This window comes from Chrysemys picta, chromosome 2, assembly GCF_011386835.1.
Source record: "Chrysemys picta bellii isolate R12L10 chromosome 2, ASM1138683v2, whole genome shotgun sequence".
Taxonomy (NCBI): domain Eukaryota; kingdom Metazoa; phylum Chordata; order Testudines; family Emydidae; genus Chrysemys; species Chrysemys picta.
The window spans coordinates 47,074,689-47,087,998 of NC_088792.1; the positions used below are offsets into that span (position 1 = coordinate 47,074,689).

General features: G+C 40.4%; 1 protein-coding gene across 7 annotated transcripts in view; it reads left to right on the forward strand.

The window, feature by feature from the left end:
• ANKIB1 (ankyrin repeat and IBR domain containing 1) overlaps positions 1-13,310 on the forward strand; it is a 176,113-nt gene that overhangs the window by 6,129 nt on the left and 156,674 nt on the right. Inside the window, exon 1 of one of the 7 annotated variants that reach the window (XM_065583063.1) lies at positions 11,990-12,101. The exons of the other annotated variants lie outside the window; for them this stretch is intronic. The gene's annotated coding sequence lies outside the window, so the exon portion shown is untranslated. Of the gene's footprint in view, positions 1-11,989; positions 12,102-13,310 lie in introns of those variants that run through there. 7 annotated transcript variants of the gene reach the window in all.

Sequence of the window (13,310 nt, forward strand, 5' to 3'; positions counted from 1 at the left end):
TAGACCCTGCAGTACCCTGGGCCCCTCCATTGCATGACTGAGGATCTTTACAGTATTAGTCTGGTCCTCCCCAGTTTTCTGAGTGCACTGCAAGACCAGATATGTCTTAGTCATTGTTTATATAGGGGCAGACCCATCTAACATGTCCCTCTTGCTCACAGTCGGTGCACACAATTGGCGGGATCCCAAACCGCCTTCCCTTTCTATGTCTACAGTGGCTGATCCTTTCTAGTCACCTGATTGCCTCTGTGTTGTGGCTGCTACTTGGGCACTTACCAAAACAGGAGATGGAGCTCCCAGGGTCGTTGCTACCCCTCTATATATCATCTTAGGAGGGTGAACGTCTCACAGCGAAGGAAGGGGTCTGTGCCTTTTTTTGCTCAATTATTGCTCCTTGATGGGATGGGGATCTGGTCATCTCATTGTTGGTCCCAGTTGTGAGAGGGTGCCATCCGAGAGCACCCCCTCTCACGCCACAGCACCCTGCGCTCAGTTTCCTCCTGATTCTCCCAATAATTTATTCACAGCATTGTCTTGTTGCCGGCACAGAGTGCCCGAGGAAAGCAACAGCGGGGTTCGTTGCCCGGTGTGCTTCGCGCCAATGAACACACCAGGGTGGAGAAGCAATCAAAGTGTATTTGAGATCTCAAAGCGGTGCAAGGAGACTGGCACGTCTCAGATCAAGCACCCCATCATAAGCAGCTTTTCTCTTTTTATACATTTTGCAGCTAAGCTTTTTCCTTCTCCTCCCCCTTCCCCCTCCCTCCTCCTATAATAGTTTACATTAAGCAAGTAGCAAGCAATTACATTTAAGCAGTTAAAACATCTTGGCGACTATAAGTCCAGCTTGTTAGTAACTTCTCTGAATTATTATCTTGTCCCTTTCCTTTGATTTGTTATTTTGTCTTTCAGCCAGAAGTATGCAGGCCTCATTATTACCGCTTGGCACCGGTATGAGCGGTGCTGCACCTGATAACTGCCTACTACACATTCCAATTTCTGCATCTGGCTTTTGAGGTTTTTTAGAGTTTAAACATGGAAGGACTTTGGTTCATTTAGGCTTAGTGCAGGAAGGCTTCATCGACACTCGTGGTCTTCCACCCTCCCGAGTTACCTAGGGTTATGCCTAATGACACCAACAGTCTCTTTGAAGTATTAGCCTCCTTCTTGAGGGTCTAATTTATCAAGTCTTTATACAGTATTGTCTCCCTTGGCCCTTTAGGCCCAAACCCATTCCTTTTGGGGCTTCCCAATCACCCTTGCAGGACACTCTGTTCCTTCATCTTGCTTTAAGGGAATCCACAGTTCTTGTTCTTGGGATTTGCTGTAGGCAGACTTCCTCCTGCCATGTGCCTCTCCAGGCTGTCTGCCTTCTCTCTTTCTTCTGGTTCTCCAGAGGCTTCTGTTTTTATCTCCCCAAAAGTCATGATTTAGACACGTGACTGGACTGTTATGTGGCTTTGATTATTTACTTCACTTGGGGAGGTGAGCTAAGTGTGTTACAGGTGTGGCCATTTAAAAGGCCAGTCACTCCGTGACAATGATTTATATAAAATGTCACCAAGATATCAAATATGCATCCATAAGAACACACATTTTTATGTGTATGAATGTATTGGGAGTCAGATGTCAAGGTAATTGATAATTTAAGAATTTTATATAAATAGGTTTAAACTTAACTTAACTTCTTTAAATCCCCTCCAGAATTGGGACAACTAGATATGCCTGCCTTCTGCATACATATACCAAGTCTGTATACGTCTTAATGAGATAAAAAGACTCTGATGCAAAGGCCACATTTACCACAGCATGTGGAATGGAGACTTTTACATTGTAGCCAAATAGTGCATTCTCCTTATACAAAATGTGCATTTTAAGCTGTAGTTAACCACCTAGCACTTACATTTTTAACAACAAATTTACAATAAAGTAATAACATAGATATTTCTAAGTCTGCGTGGTTATATGTGTAGACCCTTACATTTGCTGGAGTACCCTGGATTCTGTCAGTCATAATTGCTGATGACAGTTAAAAATGTAGATCATGAGTCATTCTGAGTTTAGCATTCTGGAGGTATCATATAGGTCTTGTTGGTGAAAAGACTGAGAAATTTGGACACAAAGATGATCCACAAGGATTTACTCTTTAAAAGTCAGTTTTTTTGTAAGGTTTACAAGTCTTGATTTTTAGTAGTGTCCAGAAATTTTTCTTTTAACAGGCTCCAACAGTGATATAGGTTTGAAAGACCCAAAGAATTTTAAGTGAACTTGAACTACTGCAGTCAAAGATAGTAGCTGGTCACAGCTTACTTTTTCCTTTAAGCAGCCTGAAAGAAGCATTAGGACTCATCCACAAGACTTTGTGTGTGTGGTTAAAAAAAAAAAAAAAAAAGGTAAGGACCTTCAGGGATGAAAGAACCTGTACTTCTGTTTCAGTTCTAACCAATTCACCCAAGAAATAAGTCATCCCAAAAATCTATTTTGTAGAGAGTTTCTAGGATAAAGCAAATGGAAACCTCTAAATTTTAACCTAATTAGTAGTTGAGCTAGAACCTTTAATTCAAAAATACCAGATACAAATACAGCTGAACCCCTGTTTTACTACATAATTAGGGATTTAGAAGTTCATAAAATTGAACATCTCAAAATTATAGTGGGTACGGTGCATAAGTTGTGTATGGTGCACTAGGTTGCTTTCTTGTCCTTCAAACCACTGCAAAGCTATTTTCATTGGACTGAAGGCATTGTCATGTCAAGGGATATCTACTTGTTCTTCATTGGCGCCACTTTTGTTATGTGCTTTATTTATTTTGTGTCAGTAAAAAAAATAGATTTGTGTAACTGGTCATTCAGAAGACTTATGTTTGTTAAATCGAGCTTATGTTGTAAATAGAAATTGCTAACTACCACTTAAAGGTCTGTAAGGCTGAACTAGAATATTGTGAAAGTGTCCCAGTCAAGAAATATTCCTTTGGATAGGAGATGGCTTCCTAGTGTTTTTAAGGGCCTGATCCTAAGTCCATTGAAGTCAGTGGGAGTCTTTCCATTAATTTCTATGGCTTTGCTTCAGGCCTTAAGAGATTAGAACAACTATGAATATTGTCACATTCAGAATCGAGCGCTTCTGCAGTGTAGGCAGTTTCCTTGCTGTTATCTCCTGCTGCTCCATTAACCTGGTGCCCCAGTCTCAAGGGACCAGTTGGAAACAGAGTGGGGAAAAGGCACCTCTTGAAACAGAAGAAGCTTGTTTGTTAGAAGTTTTTATTTTATTTTTTACCACCAGTACCATAAGGCTTAGGTATGTCATCAGTCACATGCAGATGGAACCTCAGAGTCCCGCAAGAGCAGTCTTGTGTCCCCCTATGGAGTCCATTCTATAGGTTAGGAACCATCATACTAATAAGAGAAATTTAGAGGAGGAAGATGCTTGTTCTGCATTGAAATTAATGGGGAAAGTTTTGAACTTGAGTGTTAACTTAAGTTGTCTTTTTATCTATGTATATATCCTCAACGTAAATGTAGTTTTCTTTTGACTTGACTTGTATATTATTTACAGATAATGTCTAGGAATTTCAGATGAAGGCAACCTACAAAATAGCTTCCTTGAGAAATGATGAAATTCTGATTTCTTTTCCCAGCACTTCTGCAGCTGCAGTCCATTTGGGCTAGCCTGTTATCCCAGATCATCCTTCCTCTCATCCTTCAGCCTGAACCTTACAATAATTACATGAAGGAAAAAAAGTTAATATAATGCTAAGGTCATACGGTTAATCCCACAGAAGTCTGGAAATGTCAAAATTAAAGTTAACGTGCAAGGTTTTGAAAAATGTTTCCATGTGCGTATGCATTATGATAGCATATTTAATCACACACTCATATGCAAATACATTATTTTAACCAATCATAGGTATATATGTATAGCATCTTGTAATGTTTTAATTCTTGGGTACTTTAATTTTGTCATAATGATATGGAACTGCTATGTTTAAGATATATTTTATAAATTGTATCAATGCCCCTGTAGTATACATTTTGAAACAAATATGCCTCTGAACAGTAATTTATTATGTAATGTTTCACATGCTGCTTCTTGGGGGAAACACACTTAGCATTGTATTAAACATGTATATAATAGTTTATTGATGTATCAGATCTCTTTTTTTAAATGTAATACCTTGAAAATGTCTTAAACTTAATTTCTCTGAGTAGGTGATGTACTTTTCTTAAACTATTAAACTTTAATTTCACCAAGAATTTGACAATTTATGCATATGCAATAATTATTTGAAAGCTGTGTAAATTTAAAACTAAAAGTAAGTTTAAAACTAAATTTTCCCATACTACAACCTGAAAATATTTTTCCAGGTGCTGAGTATTTAAAGGGCTACTATCAACAACTAGAAAAATTAAATGTTTATGAAAACTTGGTATTTACTGTAATTACAAGTAAGCCCTATGGTCCCAGTCCTGTAAAGAAATGCATTCAAGTAGACTGTTTTTCCTGCATGTAGCCCCATTGAACTCAAATGGCCTACATGTGGATACAAAAGGCTTGTCTGTGTGCAGCTGTTTGTAGAAGAGGGACCAAATATTCCTATAACTGAAATGATTTAGTGGGCAAAAAAACATAATCCTTGTATTTTTCAGTGTACATTTCCCACTACAGTAAGCCTGTTGTCTTCTCAACAAAAGAGAACCTTCTTTGTAAAGAAATGTGAAGGAGCAAAAAAACCTTTTTGGGAACCCACAATTTTTTAATAGGAACTTGAAAACCAAAAAGCAAAAACAGGATACCATATAAAGGGTGCTCTGTCAGAAACTTGAATTTTTACTGCATTAAATAATACTAATAGTGTGTTTTATAGTAATATGTATTAATGAAACACACTGTTAGTGACAAAAGTATTGACAAAGTTCATGTTATAAATCAGTCTTAGAACAATTATTATGACACTTTACCAGACAGGGAGACAATCTATTTTCTTGCCTTTTATTAGGATGATAGATAAAAACACTAATCTTAGTTTCTGGCAGCCAAGTAAAGTATTATCACAGACAAGTGAGTGAGTAGGATATTGCAAGGCTATTGTACTTTAATCATAAAATATTATCTGTATGGATATTGAAAACTTAACTATTTCTCTCTAATGTACTTCTGTCATATGCTATTAAGTACATTTTTCTTTGTGCTTCATAGACTGCTTCTGACATAGAATCGTAGGACTGGAAGGGAGGTCATCTAGTGAGATGACATGAGAGGTCATCTAGTCCAGTCCCCTGCTCTCATGGCAGGACTAAGTATTATCTAGACCATCCCTGTCAAGTGTTTGTCTAACCTGCTCTTAAAAATCCCCAATGATGGAGATTCCACAACCTCCCTAGGCAATTTATTCCAGTGCTTAACCACCCTGACAGGAAGAGTTAGTACATAGAGTACTACACAATAATAAAAGATACCATATGTAGGCCTGGTGTACTCAGTTGCACGGTAAGACCAAATTCTGTTGCAACATTTTATTCCTGTCCCCATGAAATATTCTTCATTCCCATCCCCCACAAACAGCCATAGCTCTGGCACATGGTTGCAAATGCTAATTGACATAACATGTTTATTTTATAGTATGATTGTTTCTGAGGATGAGTATTTTTTTCCTCTGTGCTCCCTAGGTGGCTCCCAGACCCCTTCCTGCTTAGCTATGTGAAACAGTGCCGGAAGCATACATTAAACCAATTGGCTTTTTCCTTTATGGAGAAAGCTGCAGACCAAGAGGCAGTTGCGGGAAGGTCCTGAAAGGGCAGTGTGTCAGAAAATTAATGTCTGGTGCCTGGCTCCATCAAAATGGCAAATTTCATGGCATCTTGGACCAAATGCCAAATTATACATCTGCTAAACTGTGAAGACAACAGGGCCCTAATTGAGATGAATGGGGCAGGTCACATCTTAGAGCTATCGTTTCATGCTTTCTGCAAATGCAAGCAGATGATACTGCTTCAGTTAACCTTGTTTCATGTGTTCAAGGTTTTCTCTGTTACCATAATGGCTAGGAACATTTTTTTTAAATGAAAGTTCAGATTTTGGAGCCTAGCTCTGCAGCATATTTCTGACCCCAGAATACACAGGGCCCCATTGTTTTGAGAAACAATCTGTATGACATTATTTGAGCAACACTATGTAATTGTAATGTCGTGTGGAGATAATCTAGGCTTACACAGAATTAGGAGGCTAATGCTATTTATTAAAAAAACTCCACTAATTTGCTACATGCTATAACAGCTTGTATGGTAGAGTCACTGCCAGCATTGCTGGTTACAATACTAGGGTAGCCTTAAAAGTTTACCAATAATTAAGGATTTCATTGTATTGCAAATGTAAAAGGTGACATAATTTTAGTTGCATGTTCAACCTTAACTTTGGCATTTCTTGATGAGTACCTAAGCACGTAACCTTAATATTACATGAACATTGCTTTTTGCATTTAGTTTTCTGTTTTTTAAAAGGAAGTGGGCAGGGAGAAGAATGTTCCTCAAATGGAGCTATTTCATCGGAAGTCAGTAGGATCTCACTGCCCATACCTTAGGCTTCCTGAGTTTCCTTAATCTTTATTTAGCATCTTGAATATTAAAATACTAGATCTTGTAATTTCACATTTATTTTCCAGCTGGTTAATCATCATTAAGCTACTTGGAAGTACACGTCTACCTCGATATAACGCAGTCCTCGGGAGACAAAAAAATCTCACCGTACTATAGGTGAGACCACATTATATCAAACGTGCTTTGGCCCCCCCCGTTCCTTGTTCCCTGACTGCGCCCTCCAGAGACCACCCGTCCCCTGACTACTCCGACCCCTATCCATACCCCCACCCCATGACAGGCACTTACCGGCAACGATGGGAAGTGGAAGCAGCCCGGCCCCAGCCCGCTCCACTCCGCCACCTCCCAGCTGCGGCGCTCTGCTTCCCGCCGTCGGTGAGCGCGGGGAGGTTGGGGAAAGGATGCCTTCCCGCACTCACCTGTGGTGGGAAGCGAAGCGACGCAGCCCCAGCCCATTCTGCTTTCCTTGCCCTGGCCCCAGCTGTGTCACTGCGGGGCGGCTGGGGAAAGGTCCTGCCCCCCCCTGCAGCAGGAAGCGGAGTGCCACAGCTGGGAGCTGGCAGAATAGAGCAGGCTGGAGCCGGGCTGCTCCGCTTCCCGCCCCTGGTGACTGTGGGGAGGTTAGGGAAAGGACGCCCTCCGCACTCGCCTGTGGCGGGAAGCGGAGCGATGCGGTCCCAGCCCGCTCCACTCTGCCACCTCCCAGCCGTGGCACTCCGCTTCCCACCTCAGGTGAGTGCAGAGAGGTTGGGGAAAGGACGCCCCCGTACTCACCTGCAGCAAGAAGTGGAGCGCTGTGGCTGGGAGCTGGCGGAGTGGAGCGGGCTGGGGTCGGGCTGTTCTGCTTCCGCAGGTGCTGGTGAGTGGGGGGGGATCCCTCCCCCAAGTGACACGGCTGGGGCCGGGGCGAGGGAAGCAGAGCGGGCTGCTCCCGGCCCCCCACTAATCCCCCAGGCCACTCTGGGACTGCAGGGCCCTCAAAAGTGCCCTCCCACAGCTCCTGCCTCCCAGACCCTGAGTGGGGGGGCAGCCCCTGACCGCCCCCGAGACCCTCTGCCCCTTATCCATTCCCTCGGCCCCGGACTGGCCCGGCACCCTTAACACGCTGCTCAGAGCAGTGTGTCAGAGCTTTACCGTGTTGTATGCGAACCTGCCTTATATTGGGTTGCGTTAGATCTGGGTAGAGGTGTAGCTAAATTTATCATCATTAAGAAACTGTCTTATTAAAGTAGAACCTCAGTGTTACGAACACCAGAGTTATGAACTGGCCAGTAAACCATACACCTCATTTGGAACTGGAAGTACACAATCAGGCAACAGCAGATGACCCCCCCACCCCCACCCCTCAAAAAAACCACCACCACCAACAAAAAATACCCCAAAAAGGCAAATATAGCACAGTGTTAAACATAAACTCCGAAAAAGGGAAAGGAGCATTTTTCTTCTACATAATAAAGTTTCAAATCTGTATTAAGTCAATGTTCAGTTGTAAACTTTTGAAAGAACCGAAACATTTTGTTTGGAGTTACGAACAACCTCCATTTGTAACTGAGGTTCTATTGTAATATTTAATCTGATTTAATAAATTCATTACCATTTACTATCATTACCATTTACTATCCATTAGGCTAAATTGTTTTCCTAGAAGATGTCCCAATAAAGCAGCCATTCCTAATTAAGTAGAGTACGTGTACACACACACACACACACTTTAGTGTGTGTGTGTGTGTTGTGTGTGTGTATAATATATAATTTTTTATATTTTTTGGCACATGCTATATATAGGACTGCAGCGGATTCTAGAGTGAAGGGCAGTAGCCAACTGGCACACAGTATATTATACAACAGTGGGTTGTTGAGGACTAGGAACTTTGGGTATGTCTGCACTACAAATGCTACATTGGTAAGGCTGCAGTGCTGCAGGTATGCTGCAGTAGTGTAGATAGTTGCTTCAGTGACAGAAGGGGTTTTTCTGTCACTAGTAAATCTGCCCTCTCAAGAGGCAGTAGCATTGTTGACAGAAGAAATCCTCCACCGACCTAATGGTGTTCATACGGGTGCTGATGTCTTCTTAACTAGGGGTTTGTCTACCGGGCCAAAAAAAACCTTGCGGCAGTGAGTCTCAAAGCCCAGGTCCACAGTCCTGGACTCTGATGCTCACTGCTGCGGGGGTTTTTGCCATGCAGATATACCCCATGTGTTTCAGGGGTGTGAATTTTTCACTCCTCTGAGCAATGTAGCTAGTTGGACTTAACTTTTAGGTGTAGCTCAGACCTTTCTAGAATGACACCAGCATACACCCCTTCTGTAAAACGCATCATATGCTCTTTAATACAAGTGTACAGTTCAGTCTTTGTTTTTAAGGATTTGCTGGAAAATTCCACGTAATTCAAGATTTGAATTAGTGGCTTCAGTGCAACTAGGTATTTTGAAGCAAGTATTTATAGCACTGATTCATTTTCTTCGGTGTATTGATAGTGCTACATGTAGTATATGATCTCTAGGCTTGGAAACATTTTTTTATATAATTTTGGTGGATAATATTGGCTTTAAGCATTTTTAAAACTTTTATCAATTTAAATTTTCACTTTTGTGGAAAATTATGGGATGACGGTTAGACACAAATTATTTAATGGCAATAGATGCTGAGATTCAAAAAGTTAAAGCTTTATAACCATTAAAGCGCAAATTGTCAACATCACGTGTCAAAATATATGAAGTAAATATCCTTAAACTCCAAGTTCTCCAGCAGCATTTTTCTTACTAATCTGCAAATTTCAGTTATTATTAATAGAAATATTTTTCATCAGTTTGTGTGCATACGGAGAAATCAACATTTACTAATAAATGTAATCCTTCCAAACCTAGTTCTCACTTGCTTTGTAGAGAAAGACGATTTAAAAAGCATGCAATCCAAACAGCTCTTCTCCAGCTTCCATTCTTTCTGCGTTGATCAATACTGATGATTTGTCACACACCCCTCGAGGTCATAAAGCAATACAAATTTGGATCCATGACTAGAACCTTTTTGTGTTTTGGCTTTTGGCAAATCCACAAGACCATAGTGCCTCATAGGGAATTCATTCAGTGATCTTGTGTTCCTATCTGTAAAATATGCAGTGTTGTCATAGCCGTGTTGGTCCCAGTATATTAGAGGGGCAAGGTATGTGTTTTATTGAGAAGACAGGCTATTGAATTTACACATAGCTCTTCTTCAGGGCTGGGTAATCTGTATAATAGTATTTACAATGTTACAATTGGGTAGACAGCTGAAGTTTTTGACTTGAATGGAGAGGACATGATAGTTAGCTATACGAGACGTAAGTTTAGCACACCTGAGAACTGGGTTCTGTCAAATGCACAAAGTAACTGAAAATGGGAAAGTAACATTTTCTTATCTTTTAATTATAACAACATTAGCTGTTCCTTGTAACACTAAAGTGAATTTGAGACAGAGATGTGGTTTTTGAAGTTGACATTGTCCTATTAGGTTCCTTAACTTGTCTTTAAAATACATATTGAAATTTGCCTAAAATCTGTATTAACGTAATGGTTTTTTCTCATTGATCTTAATGAGGAATGACTATTCTTATTCCTTTAACTTGTTTGCTGTAAGAAAAGTGGTAGCCTGCAAGGAATAAGTTTAGCAAGAGCTACAGTCATCAAAGCAGGACTTCAAAATGTTCATGAAAAATTTAAAAATATTCATATTTTAGTATATTTATCTACTTGTAGAGTGTTTCCTAGGAAAACAAGAGTGTTAAGTTTTGAGACAGACACAAAAAACTTTGATTTCATGGGATTGATTACTTTATATCATAGTTTGATTTTTAGCAGTAAATATAGCCAGTGCCCTTTGGAAATCTAAAGGAGCTAATGACTGTTGATGATATCTCTCTATAAAAAGGGAGTGGGTCACTGCTGATTCAATCAATCTGGTCCAAAAAAAAAAAGTCCTCATTCTGAAAACGTTAATATAAACTTGGAAGAAGAAAGTTGCGAAAATCTACTTAACTGGGTCCACCCTTTTGCTGTTGGAACATCCTAAAATACATTCCTATCAAACTCCTTTATGAAAAAGGAAAGATAGTTGACCTCCTAGGTCAGTTCTTACTTTGGACTGCATATAAATAATTTCCTCCAAGTGCTGTCCTTGATCAGTGACTGTAAGGCTTTCTGGCTGATTCAGAACTAATGGTGTGATCAGTTGTGGCGTATGAAGGTCTAAAGCAGCCTGTCCTTCATAGAGAAAGCCTTGGTTAACCTCTCATAATGCCGGTTTTAAAAGGAACCTGACTCCGCAGCTGCTACTTGTGAGCATATCCCATTGAACAGTTCCCATTTTCCTTCATGTGCAGCAGCTGCATAATCAAGACCACAATCCCTATAATTCAGAGGCCACTTCCAATAAACTTAACTGTGTAGCACTACTTTGGGTCAAGATTGTTTGTTTTTTTGTGAACTGAAGCAATTGTATTCAAATTTTGTCACTTGGGAACTTGAAAGGAATGAGAACACCATCTAATACTAGTGGTGACTGAAATTATGCACTGCTGTTTGATTTTTTTTTTTTTTGCATTAGTTTTGTCTTAAAAAGAATGTCTGGGTGCTTTGGGTGGGGCCAGTGGCCATTCTGTAAAGAGGCTCCGATTAATGGCTTGGATGTTTTACTGTATTATGTAGAGTTCATAAAAGGAAAAATGGGCAAGCCTTTGCGAGGATGAATTGTCAGTGTTACATCAAAGATTTCCAGAACAGCCAGTCTCTAGAATATGTGAACCTTCTCTTCAGTTTCTCTCCGTTCCAATCAAAGCATATTCTGACACTCTAGTTTTATATTAGCTTTTTAAAACAGCAAACAGCATCCTGAAATGAATTTGAGGGATTGCAGATTACTTAATCGTTTTGTTTTGAAGCACATTCTTTTATTAGAGTAAATTCTTGGTTATGCCAGTTCTTTGAACTTATGGATATTGGAGTCTCTGATATGAACAGCTAAATTAATAGGATTTTTCTTAACATCAGTGGGAAATAACATTCCCCCTCTGTACTTTTTTTTTTTTTTTTTTTTTTAATTTGTATTGCAGTAGCCCGGCAGCGCCTGGCAGCGAAACACGGGCGCTGACAAAGACAGAGGAGCAGCAACTGTCTGTCACAGAGAGGGCAATGGAAAGAAGAATTCTGGGAATTTCAATCCGTGACCGAGTCCCCAATGAAGTGATCAGACAGCAGAGTGGAGTGCAGGATGTCGTTGAGAGCAGGCATAGTAAAAGGTGATGGGCTGGGCATATAGCAAGGCTCACTGACAATTGATCAACTGCAGCTGTCGCTGAGTGGTACCCATGGGAACTGAAACGACCACTCAACCGACCTCCAAAGAGATGGGAAGATTTTACTGTGAAAAGACATGGCCGCACATGGAGAAGGAAGGCCAGGATACAAGAAGAATGGAAGACTTATTGTGATCGGCGCAGTCTATGTGAGGGCTGAAGGACAGATCGATCATGGTGATTGTAGTAGCATCTAAAAGCCCCAATTGGAACGTGGACCCCAGTATGTTAGGCACGGTACTAGCATGTAGAATGACATGGGCCCAGATTATTAAAGGTATTTAAGTGCCTTGGGAGATTTTCATAAGTATTAGGTAGCCAGCCCCCTTGGCAGCTAGACACTTTTGAAAATCCCACTATGCACCTGTCTGCACCTTTAGTTGTCTAAATGCCCTTAAAATCTGGCCAATAGTCTCCATACCTAAGCGCTTCAAAATCTGTTGTAAGATCTGAAATGGATGTGACCACAGTAGTACTGAAAGAGATGAAGGTATGCAATTGGAAGTTGAGGTTATCTTGGGTTCAAAGAGTTTAGAGTGCAAGTAAATGGGAGTCCATGCAGCATAGGCTTAATTTTTACAACATTAATTTGGTTTTCATTTTAAACTGTAGTATTTTAAAATAAAGTCTGAAAAGGAGAGTCGCTCCTGTCCAGTATATTTAAAATTGTGAAATCACTTGTGACAATTTGGGGAATCTATCTGTAGATTCTGTTCTGGTTGATGCTATGTTTTTCCTCATGAAATTGCTGTTTTTTTGAATACCTCATTGCCCTTATGGAATTCACCATGGGCTGTCTGGGCCTGTAGCATGTGTCCACCAGACTAAGAAGAATGGCGAGTAGTTACCTTAAACCAGTTCTGGAACGGAATGCCTTGCATAAGTCAGGGAGCGTCTGTATATGATACCAAAAAAACTCCCCTCTTGTTCCTGGATATAAATCTGTTACAGGATATATTCTTTTACAGAATTAGAAATTTTCTCAATTGACAGATTATTTCATAAATTGTGTAAAGCATCTGCATACTGTCAGGTAGGATACTGGATTACATGAACCACTGTGGGTCTAATCCAAGTTGGCAATTGCTATGTTGGATGCAGAAAAAGGACAAATAAATAAAAATATATAGGATCATAACTTGGTCCCTCATCTTCTGAGTCTTCTTTCATATTCTTTTGTGCTGTTTGTCGCATTGTAGTAGGAAAAAGGGCATTGGGGCCCAGACATAATATCAGCATCTTGGTCTCCTCTGATACAGAGGCCCTTGTACTCACCAGCATAATGTTGAGAGCCCCAGTGCTGCTAAGGAGGTTTCTGGCTCTGTAGATGCCTGGGATCAGAGAATGTGATCAAATTCTTCATAGAAGGATGTTGTTTTCCTCCTT